This window comes from Theobroma cacao, chromosome 6, assembly GCF_000208745.1.
Source record: "Theobroma cacao cultivar B97-61/B2 chromosome 6, Criollo_cocoa_genome_V2, whole genome shotgun sequence".
Taxonomy (NCBI): Eukaryota; Viridiplantae; Streptophyta; class Magnoliopsida; order Malvales; family Malvaceae; genus Theobroma; species Theobroma cacao.
Window position 1 is genome coordinate 4,902,337 of NC_030855.1, and position 10,142 is coordinate 4,912,478.

The following is a 10,142-nucleotide window of genomic DNA, read 5'->3' on the forward strand; positions in this document are numbered from 1 at the left end:
TTTGAAATCACAAACTGCTGGATTCGTCAAACGATATGTTCTTGTAAAAAAATTCATTGGGTTGGCTGAAATTTCTAATTATTGACCTTATTTAAAAGCATTTGGTAGGCCCTCAGTTTTTTATATCTCTATACCTTAAACAATGGATTTTGAACAACTCAAATGAATTAAAAATTTTTGTATTTATTTGTAGTGAATGATTGGATTTCAGAATCATATGACACCATAATAAGTAGTAATCTATAAGAATAAACCAAATCACTTGAGCGGCTTTTGCTATGACAACGTGTCTTTCATTTATTATCAAATAAGAAGTTAATAAATGGAATTTCCCCCTTTGCTAAAGAATGATTACATAAATTTTGCTTACTTTTATGCTTTTGTTGATTTTGGTATAAAGTTGGATTATAAAGTGGTTTTGCAATTGGATTTCAACAATCTTAGTCTCTTTAAGCTTGATTGATAACTTTGTTACTATCACTAACAACAAATTTTTATACTAACTGGACAAATATCTACTCACCTTTAACTTACAATCTAATAAGACTAATATCTCCAACAATCCCTACTTAGATTGTACAATTAAATTAAAAAATTAAACACTAATAATATTAAAACACTAATTATATATATAAAAAAGATGCCTTTCAACTTGAATCTTCTTACAGTATAAGTAATTTAAATTCTTGAAGAGTCTTAATTGATTAAACTATTATTCTATTATCAAAATTGAAATTACCACACACATGATATTATCCAATTTCATTAGAAGCATGCTGATAATTTTAGTAGTTGTTTGGCCATGCATTACATCATAATATTTCATGAATACTTTCAAAAGTTGACCATTTTACTTTTGTTAATAACAACACCACTTCTATGTTCATATAGGTAAGGTTCCATTTAAGCCTTTGTTAATTTGTGACACACTTTTTAATTAAAATTTATTAAGAGTGCTTTTGTAGGTGTTTAATGAAGGAAGACTTTAAATGGAAGAAAGAAAGCAATTTTGAACTATAGACCTCCACTACATATGTTTTGATATTTCACCCATAACTCTCTCTACACAACTTCAAATGAGATAATTCTTAGATTATTGAAAAGCTAAGAGAAAATGTGAGACCTTGTCAAACTCGATTAAAAGATGGTATTGTACCGAGTGGTACAACTAAGTTAAATCGAGCCTTGAACTAGTTCAAATAGAAATTTTAAGAGAAATTTGAAAATTTTGAAACCCACAGAATGGCTTAGAATAGTGATTTGGAGTTCAAGGTCCAGTTTGGAGTTCATTAGAAAAATTGATCGATTAGGGACAAAACGGTCAATTTACCATTTGATGATAAAATGGAGATTTTTTAGCCAAGATTTGATCACATTTGACCAAGAATAATTATATGAAATATAATTATGATTATTGGAGTATAAAATGATGTTTAGCAGTGAAAAATTATGATTCTCAGTATTTTTGGAGCACAAGGGCAAAATGGTAATTTTGCCACTAAAGGACTAAACGAAAATTTTTATAAAATGATTTTTGCCCCATTTGGTTAATATTGATCAATATTAGTGTTATTTGAGGTTGAAAAGTAGAAATAATGTGATTCCGGTACATTTCGAAGTATAGGGGCAAAATTGTAATTTTTTCACCCCGGGGCAAATCGGTAAATTTTTTGCCCCAGCACTTATCAAGAGCAAGGGATTTTAATTGTGGTAGGATTGGATAAATACCAGAATATTTGTAGTGGAAAATTAAGAAGAAAAAGTCAAAAAGTTAAAAAATTGGGCTAATAAGCATGTGACACGTGGCATGCTTGATTATTTTATTATTTTCTATAGAAATCAGCCCATTAAATCCCCAATTCTCTCACCATATTCGGCCTAGGCAACCAGCAACAAGAACAAAGGAAGAACAAAGGGAAAAACAAGAAAGCCTAGGTGGAAATTCAAAGAAAAAGTGAAGAAATCAAGGAAACAAGTTAGGTAAGTTAGAATTTCTTTATTTTTCCTTGATACCTAGCTTACCCATGCTTTTGTTCTTGATTTCCATGGTTGAATATTGAGTTATCATGATGAATTTAATTCTGAAAAAATGGGTATGGAAGAGGAATTGTTGTTGGAATAATTTGATTTTAGACTATGTTAGTGTTTAGGGATAGTTAAGCATGGTTATGAACAAAAACACAAAAGAAATATTCAATTTCTCTAGGGTTCCTTGTTGGTCGAACCATGAGGGCTGAATATCAATGGGGGATTGTTTTTATTTCAAGGAAAATGGCTTGGAAAATGATGAATTAAGGTGAAACGGTTATGTAGAAAAAATTTCGGTGCTAATGCACCAAATGACCGAATTTTTCTATAAGGAACTGTGAGGGTTCTAATACTGAATTTGGCTTTATTTAAATGGTAGGTGGTAAATTAAGGTATTAGAGGAGAAATGGATTAATTTAGAGGTGATTTGGACACAATCGCCAATTAATCGGTGATCAGTCGAATTTAATTGATACCGCGATTAAGCGGTAATCGGACGTATTTTTGCATTTACATATCAAGCATTAGTAATTTAAATTAGTTTATATCAATTTAGGGACAATATAGTAAATTTCTTGACTTTAGTATTTGTCAAGGTAGTGAGACGTTCGAAAAAGGCAAAGGAATTACGCTTAAGGACTATTAGTCCGAGTTCACCCGGAATCTGAATTTTCGATATCGGTGAGTGGACTTGCATTTCAAACTTGTTTTGGGGAATATGAAAGATTCTATCCAACTTGTCTTAGAAAATGTACCTTGGGAACAAGCTTTTATTAAATGGTTTGATGTTGTGATATGTGATTGCTATGGATTCATGCATTATTACAATATGATGATATATATATATATATGTGTGTGTGTGTGTGTGTTGTGCATGATGAATGATATTGTGTATAATGACTGTAACCGTGTGTGTGCACGATGTGGGGGGATGCACATACCGGTGATGATGGTGGTGTGAGAGATGGATGATGATAGTGCCCGTGTGCACGATGTGGGGGGATGTACACGATGGCACTGATTGTGCACGATGTAGAGGGATGCACACGATGGTGCCGGCTATGTGCACGATGTGGGGGGATGTACATGAGCCGGGTGTGATTATGATGATATTGATGTTTGTCTATCTAATTAGGCATATCTAGACTTATGAAATGAAAGCTCATGAATGTGATATATGGTTGACATATATGTGAAATTTGATACATTGCACTTTGAGAATTTTCATGAGTTTTATGTTGATTTTGTTGGTTTAGTAGGATGGCATTTTTGTTGAGTGAAGGGAAACTTTTCTCTTGTTACTCTGTTTCGCTGTAGCGAAATTCATTCTCGCTACAGAGAGAAACTCTCGGGTTTGAGGGCCTTCACCAGAACTGGTTCTCGCTACAGTGAGAAACTTTCTGTCCATTTTGCTAACTTGTGGGTTTTTGCCATATTTCCCATTTCTTTGGTACCATAGTTAAGCATGGATTTTTGTAAAGTGATTTACTCATGTGGGGTTTACATGAGGGGTTTAAAGGAGCTAAAACAATTGCATGGTTTTGAGAAAATGAATGCATCATGATTTCGATAAACATTCCTTATGTGAATACAATCTAACAATGTGAATATGTGTATGCAATGTAAATTGCTAAATACATGACTGGTATAGTGCATGTATATTGTTATCGATATTACCATTGTGTTTTGGCTATGTTCACACCTAGGAAAAGGTATGTGTGTATGCATGATATGATAAATTTGTTAAGCAAAGGTAAATGGATAGGCTTGCTTGGGCTTAGTGAGCTATGCTCATTGAGCTCATGCGTCGGTCATGGCCCAGGAAATTGGGTCGTGACAGAAAAAGATACAACTTTCATGTTTACTATTTCACCAGGTTTAGCCTGAAGGTTGGTCAAAAATCTTGTTGAAGTTGAAGCACTATAGCAATCCTAGAGCAATTACGATTTCTGCTAATGGATTGGTCAAGGTCGTGGCTCATGTAGTCTGATGAGGAAATCCTTCTTGGAATTGACTTCTTTCTTCACCCAACTTAGCCTAACTTCAAAACCCTATAAAGCCAACCTTTTGGAGGATTTTTAAAGAAAAACGAAACACTGTGAGTCTTAAAGAAGTGTGCTAGAGGGGGGTGAATAGCTCTTTGTGAATGTCACTAAACTTGACTTCTAATTAAGGGCTAGTTAAAGGTCAATGATGAAAAGTTAAATGTCAGATAAAAGAATGATTTAAAGAAGAATGAAATGAAAAATAAAAGAGGGTAGACAATTCACAAAGATTTATAGTGGTTTGGTTTTTATGACTTACATCCACTACTTTGATCTTCCAATCAAGGATTTTCAAACCAAATCACTTAATCAGTGGAATTCCCAAGCTTCCACCAAGCTTTCACAATGGCTTTTCACAGGCTTAGCCACAACCTTTAACAATGGTTTTTCTTAGGATCTACCAAAACCCAAATCTAACTTTTCCTAGGCTGAGTTAGAACCTATAAAACCAATCAAACTAACCCAAGCTTGGTTAATCCCCTTAAAGTGACTCACACACTCTAAGTGATCAAGAAGTACAAATATGAAGAAGTACCTATGATCACTAACCTGATCTTAAGGGTATAAGATAAAGTGCTAAACTCTATTACAAATATTAGAGTGAAACACAAGAAGGATTGAGAGAGTTTTGGCTATTTTTGAGCTCTTTTTGTTCTTAGAAGCATCTAATCTTCTTCTTAACCATTAGGGATGTCTTTTATACTTGGAAAACCAACTCTGATAGATGTTGACAGCTTTAGACCGTTGGAAACAGTTTAGAGTCTATTTTAGCCATTAGTCTATCTTCAAGCATTCAAATTCTCAAACAGTGTGCAATTAGTTGACTAACCATACTTCTTAGTTGATTAAGTCTTCTCTGTCTTGTAATTAATATCTCTGGCAATGAGCTCTTAGCTGGCTAACAATACTTCTTAGTGGATTAAATCTTCTCTGTTTTGCAATCTGTTTTACTCTCTTAATTAATTAAATAAGGCTTCAACTGATTAAGAGTTTACTGTCTTTGAACCAGCAAACTTCACTTTTGGATTTTAACTAACTAACTCCCTTAGTTATCTGACTAAGAGGCTTCTGTTTGTGGCTCATTTATAACTCCTTATTCTTATGAGTTTTGATATTTGCTTTCGAGTAATTAATTTATTATTGACATACATTTTCATCTTGCACACTAAGTAGTATAGTTGGACATTAATGAGTGAGAATGTTTTGTTATCATCAAAAACTTATGGAGCCAACAAACACTAGATTAAGAGCTCGAAATCAAGCCACAAAGTCATTGAAGTTGAGAAGAATTTGAAGGGATTCAAGAAAGTTTGGAAGATCAAGATTATATTTCTTGGGTTTTTTTTTTCTTAATTTTTTTATTTTCTTAGTTTGATCTAAATGTTTAAACCTAATTTGATGTGATGTGTGACTTGATGGGGAACTAAGTTATTTATCTATAATTATGATTGAACTCAATACATAGTCTGATTTATTTATCTCTCTTTTGCTTATGTTTGATGGATTTAAGTTGTTTATTTTATTCTGTTTTTAAAGCTTCTAATTGCTTGATCACCAATTAGATTGAATTGAAAACTTAGGTTAGACCTTGATGAAGGAGATTTAGGTAAACCTTGAATAAAATAGCGTATGATCAAATACACTTAGTTGACTAGGTGGTTTGACTTGCATGTAGGATAGACATACACCTATAAGTGACATGTAGCCAAAATTAGAGCACGAACTTAATGAATCTTTCTTCAATTTAATTTGCATAGACATATAGTAAATTAATTAGGAGAGATATTTTTATGAGAAACTTGATAAAGACTTGTAAATAATTTAAGACTCTAGGTTAGCAACTTAATCCATTAAGCTAAGTTAAGAGAAAGACAATAATCAGATGAAGTATTAAAAAACATCATAATCTTAGGTTTAAAAGTCAATCAAATCTAAAAAAGGTAATTTTGCTGAGTAAATTTATATTAGTTTTAGTTTTTAAGTTTGATTTTATTTTGCTTGTTAATTCAAATTTGAGTGTTTGGATAAAATTAGGATGTGTAATTTTATTAATAAATAGATAGAATTAATTCAATTCCCTGTGGGATCGACACTCTACTCATCAGTATATTATCTTTGTGATACATATACTTGCGTGGGTAAAAAATTGAACAACAAGTTTTTGGCACTGTCCTGAAGGAGTTGATTTTCGATTCTTTCTTTTTAATATTAATACCAAGCATTCTTAATTTTAATCTAGACTTTTGTTATCTTTAATTTTTTAGGTATTTTGGTCGTTGTATACAAAGAGCTCGAAATTTGAAAATTATTCCTTTTGATCCAGAAATCAAAAAGGCTTTTTGAAGATTTCGGAGGAAAAATAAAAAAGTTTCTACCCTAGGTAAAACAATGGTTGATTAATAAAGGGAAGAGACCAAGTCTTTAAGGGATTATGTTGTCCCACGAGTACAAAGTCTCCACTCTAGTTTTTGAAGACCTCCTATTCAAGCCAACAACTTTGAAATTACGCTATCAATCATTTAGATGATTCAGACTTTGGAATAAAATAATATTTTATTAATAAAATAATATTAAGATATTAATATTTTACTTATTGTTGAAATTAGTCATGAAGAGGACTATATGGCTAATCTAAGTGGGGGAGAAGTAAGAAAGAATTTTGAAGAAAGAATTTTGAAGAAAAACGACGTTAGTGGGGCCTATGTGCCTTTATTAAATAAAACAAGAGTAGGTAAATATGTATTTAAATATTATGGTGACATCTTGATGAAGTGTCAATATGATATTTTATTTGTACAAGTGCAAAGGAAGGAAAATAGAAGGAAATTGAAATTAAAAGAATAATGGGATGACCTAATTGTAAAAGATGAAAGGTATGAGGGTCGAATGGTAAATAAGAAAAAGTTGAAGACTTATGTGCAATTACAATATTTGAAGTTAAATGGAAATTAACTAATCAAGGAAAGTTAGATTGTGTGGGAGGATGGAATATGCGTGTAACAAATACTATTACATGCAATGATACGCATGCAAGGATGTACTTGTAGTGGGGAACATGTGGGATCCCCACCATGTGACAAATAAAAAGGCATGAGACAAAAGAATAAGATAACACATGCATGTGGATTTTTAAAGATTAAAAGAATGCATGAAGGAGTTGTGCATGATGGACACTTGGTGACAATTAGACTAAAAGAAAAGAAAATATAGTTGCATGTAATGTCATTGGCCAAGGAGGAGGCCAAATGGAAATTAAGGTGGGAAAGTTGCATGAAAGATTATTGGGCACAAATAAGGTGGGATTAAATGGAAATGAATTAAAGAATGGAAGGATAATGAATGGTGGACATTTAACCAATGAAATGTAGAGAATACTGGTGCATGAAGAACCATTGGTTGGCAAATGGCCAAATGAAAATAAAAGGTGAATTGGTGCATGTGTTGTGAGTGGTTCAAGAGGGTGGCCAAATAGATAGTCAATAGAAAGGAAAAGGAAAAGAAAAATGGCTTGGGAACTTAGGCAAAATCGTCCCTTTGAGAGAAAAAGAAAGGAAAGAAATAGCTTTATAAGTTCCACCCACATGGTAGAAAGAAAAAAGAAGAAAGGAGAAAGTTAAGGGGAGGCTCAGTTTTGAAGAAAACCTAAGGCAACCATGAAGATTTCCTTCCCTTTACCTTGTTGAGAATTGATATTTCACCATCCAAAAAGAGATTTGAAACTTGGAAGAGGATGTGTGGCTCGGTTTTGTGATTCAAGCAAGGAAAAGGTAAGAGAATGGCTTTAGTTTGAATGAATCCTTCGAAATTCAGATTGGTAATGTTGGGTTGTGTTTGTGGCAGCAAAGAAAAGCTTGATTGGAGAGGACTTATTGACATGCAAGTCATCAAACTCTTGGATGCATGATGGATTCAAAGTGAAAGAGAAAAGGTTAGCATGGTATTTTGTTTTAAGGCCTACGGTTGGTAAAATTACTAAGAAAATAATTTCTAAATAATGTTGGTAGCTTGATGATTAAAGCTTTGGAAGGATATTGAGGTTGCACGCAAGATCCAAGCCATCACAAAGGTAAGGCATGCAATGTGATATGATTGTGTGATGCCTTGAGTACGGCTAGGAAACAACAATGCTAGTTGAAAGTTTGAAAAATGAAATTGTTAACATATGTTGTTTTGAAACATTTAAAAGGTTAAGAATGTTGGTGTAACATGAATGGAAATTGATGTTGTGCTTAGTGGCAGCATGTTAAATGTGAATAATGGTGCATATAAGCTTAGAAATTACTTGGTGAAATCGAATTTATGGTTGCTGCCATATATGTGATTAATAGTATGAAAATAATAGTTTGAACGTGATAAGTGTCATTAGAAAGATTGATATGGGCATTTGAGGTCATAAACAAATTGTTGGATTTATGTAATTCAAAGTTTACGCTAAGGATTAAGTGTAAATGGCTATCTCTTAAGAATAAGAGATGAAAGTATAGCATTAAATGCGAACAGCAAATGTAGCATATTGTAACGACCCCCCTTGGTCGCTATAGACGTCCGAGACTTCCGAGGGATTTTCGCTAAGTCTCGAACAAGCCTCATTTAAGACTTTCGCTAGATTCATTAATACATATAATCACGTGCGTAAGTGAATATTAATAATTAAACTAATATCTACTTCATTCAAAATAATAACAACTCACGTTTATGAGTTAACAACATTTTTCAACATCTAGCAATTTTGTTCCGACACAACCCTAAATAGCGGAGCAACTCGAAGCGGGGTTAGGAGATGCCTTTACCTACTCGGCGGTGGTTCGTACGCATTGATGATTACACGTTAGACTGATCTCTATCTGCAAAAAGAGGAAATAAAAAGGGTGTGAGTCTCATAGACTTAGTGATCATTATCGACCCCGTGAGCAGGCGAGGAGGGAAAACAAACATAAAGGTGGAATGTTTATAAATCCAAGAGTAAGCATAGAAAATACATTCCATAAAACTGAGAGATTTTGTTTTTATACCTTTCAATTCTAAAAAATAATAATTCACAAGTAGACATATATGAAAACAGTTTTATATAAGGTATTAGAAAATCTTTCAACCCTGACATCCAGTCAACATTTAAATTCAATGACAAGTGAAAAATGAAGAGTCTCAAATATAAAAAGGTAAAAAAATTGATCACCAATGAATATGTAAATTTCACTTGTCATTAATAAAAATTTTCAAGTGCTAATGCCATGCATAGTGAAATAAAAATCCACAAGGGAGCATTATCTTCGAGGAGGATAAATATAGCCCTTAGGCTTACTTTTTCGACATCATCACCTACTCGTGGGAACTGCCCATGCCACCAAATGAATCAAGGCTTCAAGTCTCTCTTTTTACTTACTCGTGGGAACTACCCATGCCACCAAATAAATCAGGGCTTCACATCCCTCTTTTTACCTACTCGTGGGAACTACCCACGCCACCATACATAAATCAAGGCTTTAGGTCCCCCTTTACCTATTCTTGGGAACTACCCACACCACCATACATAAATCGGGGCTTCAAGTTCCCTTTTACCTACTCGTGGGAACTACCAATGCCACCATATATAAATAGAGGCTTCAAGTCCCCCTTTACCTACTCGTGGGAACTACCCACGCCACCATACATAAATCAGGGCTTCATGTCCCCTTTTACCTACTTGTGGGAACTACCCACGCCACCATATATAAATCGAGGCTTCAGGTCCACCTTTACCTACTTGTGGGAACTACCTACGCCACCAAATATGAATTGGGGCTTCAGGTCCCCCTTTACTTACTCGTGGGAACTACCCACACCACCATATATAAATCAGGGCTTTAGGTCCCCCTTTACCTACTCGTGGGAACTACCCACACCACCATACATAAATCGAGGCTTCATGTCCTCCTTTACCTACTCGTGGGAACTACCCATGCCACCATACATAAATCACGGATTCAGGTCCCCCTTTACCTACTCATGGGAACTACCCACGCCACCCAATATGAATCGGGGCTTCAGGTCCCCCTTTACCTACTCGTGGGAACTACCCATGCCACCATA

The 10,142-nt window shown here is 34.0% G+C and overlaps 1 long non-coding RNA gene across 1 annotated transcript; it reads left to right on the forward strand.

Annotated features, from left to right (window-relative positions):
- On the forward strand, positions 7,551–8,522 carry LOC108662482. The gene is made up of 3 exons (XR_001928346.1): positions 7,551–7,840; positions 7,914–8,001; positions 8,078–8,522. It is a non-coding gene; the product is annotated as an uncharacterized LOC108662482 (long non-coding RNA).